Raw genomic sequence first — 9,296 nt, 5'->3', positions numbered from 1 at the left:
TCCCGTTCATGTGTTGTCTCTCTCTCTCTCAAAATAAATAACTAAACATTTAAAAAAATCAATTAGTATAGGTGTGCCTGGCTGGCTCAGTTGGTAGAGCATGTGACTCTTGATCCCAGAGTTGTGAATTCAAGCCCCACTTTGGGTATACAGTCTACTCAAAAAAAAAGCAATTAGGGGACACCTGCGTGGCCCAGTCGGTTAAGTGTCTGACTCTTGATTTTGGCACAGGTCATGACCTCATAGTTCATGAGTTTGAGCCCCATATGGGACTGTCATCACAGAGCCTGCTTGGGATTCTTTCTTTCTTTCTCTCTTCCTCTCTCTCTCTCTCTCTCTCTTTCTCTCAAAATAAATGGATAAACTTAAAAGAAAAATGAATTATTATAATCCATCACATCCATCATATCAAAATATGATATTAATAGATACAGAAAAGGCATTTGACAAAATCCAACCCTCATTCTTTTTTTTTTAATGCTTATTTATTTGTTTTGAGAGAGAGAGTGTGTGCTAGTGAGGGAGGGGAGAGGTAGAGAGAGAGGGAGAGAGAGAATCCCAAGCAGACTCCATGCTTAGCACAGACCCCCATATGAGTCTTGATCTCACAAAATGTGAAATCATGACCTGAACCAAAAATCAAGAGTTGGATGCTTAACTGACTGAGCTACCCTGGTGCCCTCCAACCCCTATTCTTGATTAAAAATTTAAAAGTAAAAATAAAATACTCTAGGGGTGCTTGGGTGGCTCAGTGAGTTGAGCATCCAATTCTTTTTTAAAAATTTTTAACAACTTTTTAAAAATGTTTTATTTATTTTTGAGAGAGAGAGAGACAGCGTGAGCAGGGGAGGGTCAGAGAGAGAGGGAGACACAGAATCCGAAGCAGGCTCCAGGCTCTGAACTGTCAGCACAGAGCCCGATGTGGGGCTCAAACCCACGAACCATGAGATCATGACCTGAGCTGAAGTCAGACACTTAAGTGACTGAGCCACCCAGACGCCCCTAAAAATTTTTTTTAAAGTTTACTTATTTTTGACAGAGAGACAGAGTATGAGTGGGGGAGGGTCAGAGAGAGGGAGACACAAAATCTGGAGCAGGCTCCAGGCTCTGAGCTGTCAGCATAGAGCTTCATGCAGGGCTCTAACTCACCAACTGTGAGATCAAGAGCTGAGCTGAAGTTGCACACTTAACTGACTGAGCCACCCAGGTGCGCCAGGTATCCAGCTCTTGATTTTTGCTCAGGTCATGATCCCTGGGTTGTAGGATGGAGCCCCACATCAGGCTCTGCGCTGAGCGTAGAGCCTGCTTAAGATTTTCTCTGTCTCTCTGTCTCTGTCTCTGTCTCTCTCTCCCTCTGTCCCTCTCCCTGCTTGCACAGACTCTTCCTCTCTCTGTCTCTTTCTCAAATAAGTTTTAAAAATACTCTAACAAACTAGAAAGAAAGGGAGACTTCCTCAACTTGACAAAGAATATCTATCTACCCAAAAAACTTACATCTAACATCATACTTAACAGTGAGAAACTATATTGTTTCCTCCTAACACCAGGAATAGGGCAAGGTTGTACTCTCTCACCTTGCATGTAATAATAGTTTTTCTTTTTATTGCTGAGTAGAATTCCATGTACACTGTGAAATATTCCCTCTTCTATTTTCTGGAAAAGCTGGTGTGGAATTACCATCATTCTTCTCTAAATATTCATAGAATTCACCAGGGAATCCATATGAGCCTAGAGTTTTCTTTGCAGGAGGATTAAAAAAAAATCGTTTTAAATGTTGATTTATTTTTGAGAGAGAGAGAGACCGAATGTGAGTGGGGGGCGGGCATAGAGAGAGAGACACACACAGAATCTGAAACAGGCTCCAGGCTTTGAGCTGTCAGCACAGAGCCTGACACGGGGCTGGAACCTGGGAAATAGCAAAATTATGACCTAGGCTGAAGCCAGACGCTTAACTGACTGAGCCACCCCGGCACCTCTGTGGGAGGATTTTCAAATATAAATGTGATTTCTTTAATGTATATAGGACTAGTTAAATGATTTTTTCTTGAGAGAGCTTTGTAGTTTGTATCTTCAAAAAATTTCTCCATTTAACTAACTTGTCAAATATTTCCTCATTATCTTTTTGATGTCCCTAGGATGTTCTTGCATTTTATACTTGCCTTATTTGTTAACTTGGCCCAATCTTAAACTCCCCAGCTGGCAGGGAAGCTAGCATACGTAACCAAAGTTTCTACCTAGAAATTTTTCTTCAGAGACATTTACAAATTGCTAATTTTCCTTCAATTACTTCTTAGGAGACTGGATGCATTTGAAAGACTGACCAACTACTGAGGATATGGGAGAGGTAAGAGATGTATAAAAAGACTGAATAAAATCAGTGAAGTGAGGGGCGCCTGGCTAGCTCAGACAATGGAACATGCCACTCTTTATCACAGGGTTGTGAGTTCAAGTCCCACAGTAGGTGTGGAGATAACTTTTTTAAAAAAAATCAGTCAGTGGTGCAGTTCCTGGGGGGCTCATTTGGTTAAGGGTCCGACTTCAGCTCAGGTTATGATCTCATGGTTTGTGAGTTTGAGCCCCCGTGTCGGGCTCTGTGCTGAGCTCAGAGCCTGGAACTTGCTTTAGATTCTGTGGCTCCTTTTCTCTGCCCCTCCCCCACTTGCACCTCTCTCTCTCTCCCTCTCTCTCTCTCTCTCTCACAAATAAACATTAAAAATTTTTTTAAAAATAAAAATTTTTAAAAGTCAGTGAAATGAAAAGAATCTGAATAAGTCCCTGAGGTCATCCTTCTGCCATTAGTTAAGTCCATGTTCAAACAACCCAGGCAAATGACATTTTAGCTTAGGTTCTTAAAACTTCTTTCATAAAGATTCTGTTACCTCCCTTTAGCCTTCCAGCCTGAAGATAACAGTCTGTCTGAAAGGGTGCTTCCTAATGTCTGTGCTCGTGTGACGGTCCATTTCTGCTCCCGCCTTATGAAAATAATTGCTTTGTCCCTATTCTAACGCCCTTCTTCCCTTGGATGGGACCCTTGTACTCTGATTCCACCTACTGGTTGGTGCCGGAATAACAATGGATTTCACCATCCTTTTACCGCTGTGAATATGGACTTTGTTATTGATGGAAATAGCCATCTCCTTTAGGAACTTGGTGACATTGTTTGGATTTTAAACATCTTATTTTAATTTTTTTAAAATGTTTTATTTATTTCTAGGAGAGAGAGAGAGAGAGAGAGAGACAGCGTGAGCAGGAGCAGGGGAGGGTCAGAGAGAGAGGGAGACACAGACTCCGAAACAGGCTCCAGGCTCTGAGCTGGCAGTCAGCACAGAGCCCGACGCGGGGCTCGAACCCACGAACCGCGAGATCATGACCTGAGCGAAAGTCGGACGCTCAACCGACTAAGCCACCCGGGCGCCCCTGGATTTTAAACATCTTAATCTTCAATCTTACTCCTTCAAATTCCCACCCAATCTGTCCAAAGACCTTAATAACAAGCTAGCAAGGCACTTTTAGAAGGATAGTCTTGGAATTTTTATAGAATCCTATTATGCCTTGTTGTTAGACAAGTTTCTGAAGATCAGTCTCTACTGTTAACTTTTCAGTTATTGGAGAAATAGAATAAATTCTACATAAGTTCCATGCAAATGTCTAATTGATATGTGACAATAACTTAACGATAAATTTATAATTAATCTTTTTTCTTAGTGATTGTCCTAGGGATTACCAGTAATGTATTAACTTACAACAATTTAGTCTAGATCAATGACAGTTTAATTTAAAGCGTATATAAAACTTTTGTTCTTATGCAGCTCTGTCCCCTACATGCTGCTGTTGCCTGGAATTGCATCTTTATACATAGATGCCCAACAACTTATCTTTGTAATGATTGCATCATGCAGTTGTCTTTTTATTTTTTTAATCAAAAAAATTTTTAATGTTTTTATTTTTTCTTGAGAGAAAGCCAGGGAGGAGCAGAGAGAGGGAGACAGAGGATCTGAAGCTGGCTCCGGAAAGTGAGCACAGAACCAGATGGGGTGCTTGAATTTATAAGCCGTGAAGTCATGACTGGAGCTGAAACCAAGAGGCAGCCATTCAATCAACTGAGCCACTCAGGTGCCCAAATTAAAAAAAAAAAATTTAAGTTTATTTATTTTGAGAGAGAGACAGAGCATAAGCAGTGAAGGGGCAGAGAGAAGGGGAGAGTCCCAAGCAGGGTCCTCATGGTCAGAGCAGATCCTGATACAGGGCTTGAATATATGAAACTGTGAGATCATGACCTGAGCTGAAGTCAAGAGCTGCACAGCTTAACAGACTGGGCCACCTAGGTGCCCCCTTCAGTTGTCTTCTAAATCAGACAGAAAAAAAAAAAAAAAAAGACAAATAAGTGGCACATTTATACTCTTATTTCTATATTATCTATGTAGTTACCTTTACTGGTGCTCTTTACTTTATTTATGAGGATTTGAGGGGGACCTGACCGGCTCAGTCAATAGAGCAATGAGGCTCTTGATCTTGGAGTTGTGAGTTCAAGCCCCTTGTTGGGCATAGAACTTACTTTAAAAAAATACGAGGATTTAGGTTGTTGTTGAAAGTCCTTTTATTTCAGCCTAAAGGATTCCCTATAGTATTTCTTGTAAGGCAGGTTTGTTACTAAGGAAAACTTGACGGTTTTTTTGTTTTGTTTTTTTTAATCTGAGAGTGTCTTAATTTCTTCATTTGGAAGATATTTTTGCTGGATATAGAAGTCTTGAATGACAGGTTTTTTTTTCTTTCAGTACTTTAAGTATCCCTTTTGATCTCCATGGTTTTTTTTCTTTTTAAGACATTTAAAAAAATTTTTTTAATGTTTCATTTATTTCTGAGAGAGCGAGAGACAGCATGAGCAGGGGAGGGTCAGAGAGAGAGGGAGACACAGAATCTGAAACAGGCTCCAGGCTCTGAGCTGTCAGCACAGAGCCCGATGCGGGGCTCAAACCCATGAACTGAGAGATCATGACCTCAGCCGAAGTCAGACGCTTAACCAAATGAGCCACCCAGGTGCCCCAAGACTTTAATCCCTGTATTTAGTGTGGAGCTTGAACCAACAACCCAGAGATCAAAAGTCACTCTAAGGACTGAACCAACCAGGTGCCTCTGATCTCCACAGTTTCTGAGAAACCAGCTGTTAATCTTATTGATGTTCTCTTGTTCATAAGGAATTGTTCTCTTGCTACTTTCAAGATTCTCTCTTTGACCTTCATAGTTTGATTCGAATGCATCTGAGTTTTGGATCTCTTTGAGTTTATTAATTTGGAATTCATTCAGCTTGGGAGTGTGGATTAATAATTTTTATCAAATTTGGGGAATTTTTGGCAAATATTTCTTCAAATGTTTTCTGTTTCTTTTCCTCTCACCACTATTTCTGCAACTTCTGTTATGAGTATGTAGGCATGCTTGATGGGCTCACAGGTCTCTGAGCCTCTGCTTATTTTCCTTCATTCTCTATATTTTCTGTTCCTCAGACTGGATAATCTCAATGGATTTATCTTTAAATTCACTGATTTCTTTTTGCTGCCTGCTCAGATTTGGTGTTGAGTCCCTCTAGTGAATTTTTCATTTCAGTTGTTTTATTTTTCAACCCCAGAATTTCCATTTGGATCCATTTGAAAACTGCTGTCTCTTTATTAATATTTATTGTCTCTATTTAGTGAAATATTGTTCTCATACTTTCTTCAGTTCTTTAGAAAGAATTTCTTTAGTTATTTGAACCTAATTTAAATAATTGATTTAAAGTCTTTGTCTAGTAAGTTCAGGAATTTTGGGGACTATCTCTATTGATCCCTCCACCTCCGCCCAAGTATAGGTCAAACTTTCTTGCCTAATACTTTTTTTGTTGAAAACTGAACATTTCAACTACTGTAATGTGACATCTCTAGAAATCAGATTCTTCTGCCTCCGCAGAATTTATTATTGTTGCTGTTTTTTATTTTTATTTTTTTTTTATTTATTATTTCTATGAGAGAGAAAGAGTGAGCAGGGGAGGGTCAGAGAGAGAGGGAGTCACAGACTCTGAAACAGGCTCCAGGCTCTGAGCTGGCAGTCAGCACAGAGCCCGACACGGGGCTCGAACCCACGAACCGCGAGATCATGACCTGAGCGAAAGTCAGACGCTTAACCGACTAAGCCACCCAGGCGCCCCAGTATTAAGGTATTTTTAAAGAGGTAACCAAATAAGGTGAGTTAGTAGCTTTTTGGAGAACAAAATATTCAAAGAAAATATTAGCAGGTGGAAGACCAAGAACTGTTTGTGAAAGAGTAGACTGGACTTGAAAAAATAACATCATTGAGTTTTTGAAAATATATATATATAATATATTTTTAAGGGGCACCTGGGTGGCTCAGCTGATTAAGCGTCCAACTCTTGGTTTGGGCTCAGGTCATGATCTCATGGTTTTGTGAGTTTGAGACCCACATCAGCCTCCATGCTGACAGATCTCCCTCTCTCTCTGCCCCTTCCCCACTTGTGCTGTCTCTGCCTCTCAAAATAAATAAATAAGCTTAAAAAATTAAAAGGATCAAGAAAGCTGGGATAATGTAAATAAAGAGGAATTCTAGGCACACCAGAGCAATTTTTTTTTCCTTAGTTGTGCTGATGAGTGCTAATCAGCACTAATTTTTTGGTGTGGATTAATTGGAAATTTATGAGTACCCCTGAATAACTCATATATATTGTATAACTAAAAATATAGTTAAATTAATTATGCATAAGATAATATATAGTATAAGATAATAACCTATTAGGATAAAATAGTAACAACAAGATAATATATAAATTATATATTTCTTATTCCAGGAATAGTTTTATTATTTACAATAAAGGTCTGCATGCAAGAAACCTTTCAGGTGACATATTATGATGTCTACTTAGGCTCAGACCTTCAAGTCAGGATTCTGATACCCAGAACAAGACTAAGGAGGGTCACTCTTGACAAAATAACAACGAACATGGCTGTTTCCTTTGTATATGCCGTGTGGTGTGCCAGCAATAGGATTTCATGCAGCCTAAATTCTGGAAATTCTTAAACCCAGGATAGTTTTCCTCACCAAATTCCAGGCAAATTATCAGGCTGATAACTGCATTGAATAGATTTTGAAATGGATCAGAAGAGACAAAAATATTTGACTGAAAGGGTAGTAAAGAGCAGTAAACCACTCCCAACTGAAGGTCAGCTGGCCTCCCCTAGAGGGGTGGGCATTATGGCAATTGGGTGATTCTTCTTATATAGGAAGCAGAAACCGGATAATGGGACAGAAGGAGAGACAAGAGTGACAGAAAGCATGCTTATATCATGTTCTGGTCACCCGCCAGTGCGATGGCAAACCCCATCCTTGGGGACCTCCGGGAGTGCTCATGCTCTAGAGTTTATTTCAAAAGCAGTTTGATTCAGATTGAGAGCAGACATGAGAGGTTTCCTGATTCTAACTCAAATAGCTATTAGATCAGTAAATATAATTGTTAGGAAAGTATGTGGACTAAATTAGAGTAAATGTAATACTTAACTACTGAAGCAAATTTGAAATTTCTTCTCTCTGCCCTCCCCCCAGCTTTGAGATACAATCCACAGATAACATTGCATTATTTTAAGGCATACAATATGATGATTTGATATGTATATGTGTTGAGAAGTGATTCCCACATTAAAGTTACTTACCACCTTTGCAGAGTTATAATTTGTGTGTGTGTGGTGAGAACATTTACAAGTTTCAAGTAGACACGATTGTGGACTATAGTTGCCATATTATACATTTGAATCCCTGAACTTATTAAAACTGAAAGTTTGTCCACTTTGGCCATCATCAGCTCCTGGCAACCACATTCAACTCTGTTTCTATGAGTTCAAGTTTTTAAAATTCTGCATATAAGTGAGATCATACAGCATTTGTCTTTCTCTGTCTGATTTATTTCACTTAGCATAATGCCCTCAAGTTTTCATCCATAATGTGGCAAATGGCAGGATTTCCTTCCTTTTTGTGGTTGAATAGTATTCCAGTGTGTGTGTGTGTGTGTGTGTGTGTGTGTGTGTATACATATCACATTTTCTTTCTTTTATTCATTGACAAACACTTAGATGGCTTCCATGTGTTGGCAATTGTGAATAACGCTACAATGGACATGGGGATGCAGATATATCTTCAATGATAGGCATTTCATTTCCTTTGGATATATACAGAAGTGGAATTGCTAGATTATATATGGTAGTTTTATTTTTAATTTTTGAGGAACTCTATACTGTTTTTTCAATAGTAGTTGTATCAATTTACATCCCACCAATAGTACACAAGAGCTCATTTTTCTCCACATCCACACCAACATTTGTTATCTTTTTTCTTTAAAAGAAATTTTTTTAATGTTTACTTATTTTTGAGAGAGAGAAAGAGAGACAGATCATGAGCAGGGGAGGGTCAGAGAGAGAAGACACAGAATCTGAAGCAGGTTCCAGGCTCTGAGCTGTCAGCAGAGAGCTTGACATGGGGGTTGAACCCACGGACCACGAGATCATGACCTGAGCCAAAGTCGGTCACTTAACTGACTGAGCCACCCAGGCGCCGTATCTTTTTTCTTTATAATAATAGCCATTCTAACAGGAGGGCAGAGGAAAAATTATAGCCACTCTAACAGATGTGAGGTGATACCTCATTGTGGTTTGTTTTTTGTTGTTTTAGTATAGTTGACATACCCTGTCATGTTAGTTTCAGGTGTACACATAGTGATTCAACATCTCTGTACAGGATGCTCTGCTCACCGCAAGTGTAGCCACCACCTCTCAGCACACCATGCAATTATGGCATCACTGAATATGTTCTCAGTGCTGTGTCTTTTATTCCCATGACGTATTCATTCCATAACTGGAAGACCATATCTCCCACTCTCCTTTACCCATTCTGTCCACGTCCCTACTCTCCTTTCCTCTGGCAACCATTAGTTTGTTCTCTGTATTTACAGGTCTGATTCTGCTTTTTGTTGTTTATTAATTTGTTTTATTTTTTAGATTTATATATAAGTGAAATCTTTTGGTATTTTTCTTTCTCAGTCTGACTTATCTTACTTAACATAATGTCATAAAAAATGGCAAGATCTCATCCTTTTTTTATGGCTGTATAATATTCATATGTGTGTGTGTGTATGTGTGTGTGTATGTACATACATCACATCTTCCTTATCCATTTTTCTATCAATGGACTCTTAGATTGCTTTCATATCTTAGCTACTATAACTAATGCTGCACTAAACAAGGGGTGCATGTATTTTCTTGAAT

Source organism: Crocuta crocuta, unplaced genomic scaffold (assembly GCF_008692635.1).
Source record: "Crocuta crocuta isolate KB4526 unplaced genomic scaffold, BGI_CrCroc_1.0 scaffold72, whole genome shotgun sequence".
In the NCBI taxonomy this organism is placed as follows: domain Eukaryota; kingdom Metazoa; phylum Chordata; class Mammalia; order Carnivora; family Hyaenidae; genus Crocuta; species Crocuta crocuta.
This window is presented reverse-complemented; position numbering follows the sequence as displayed.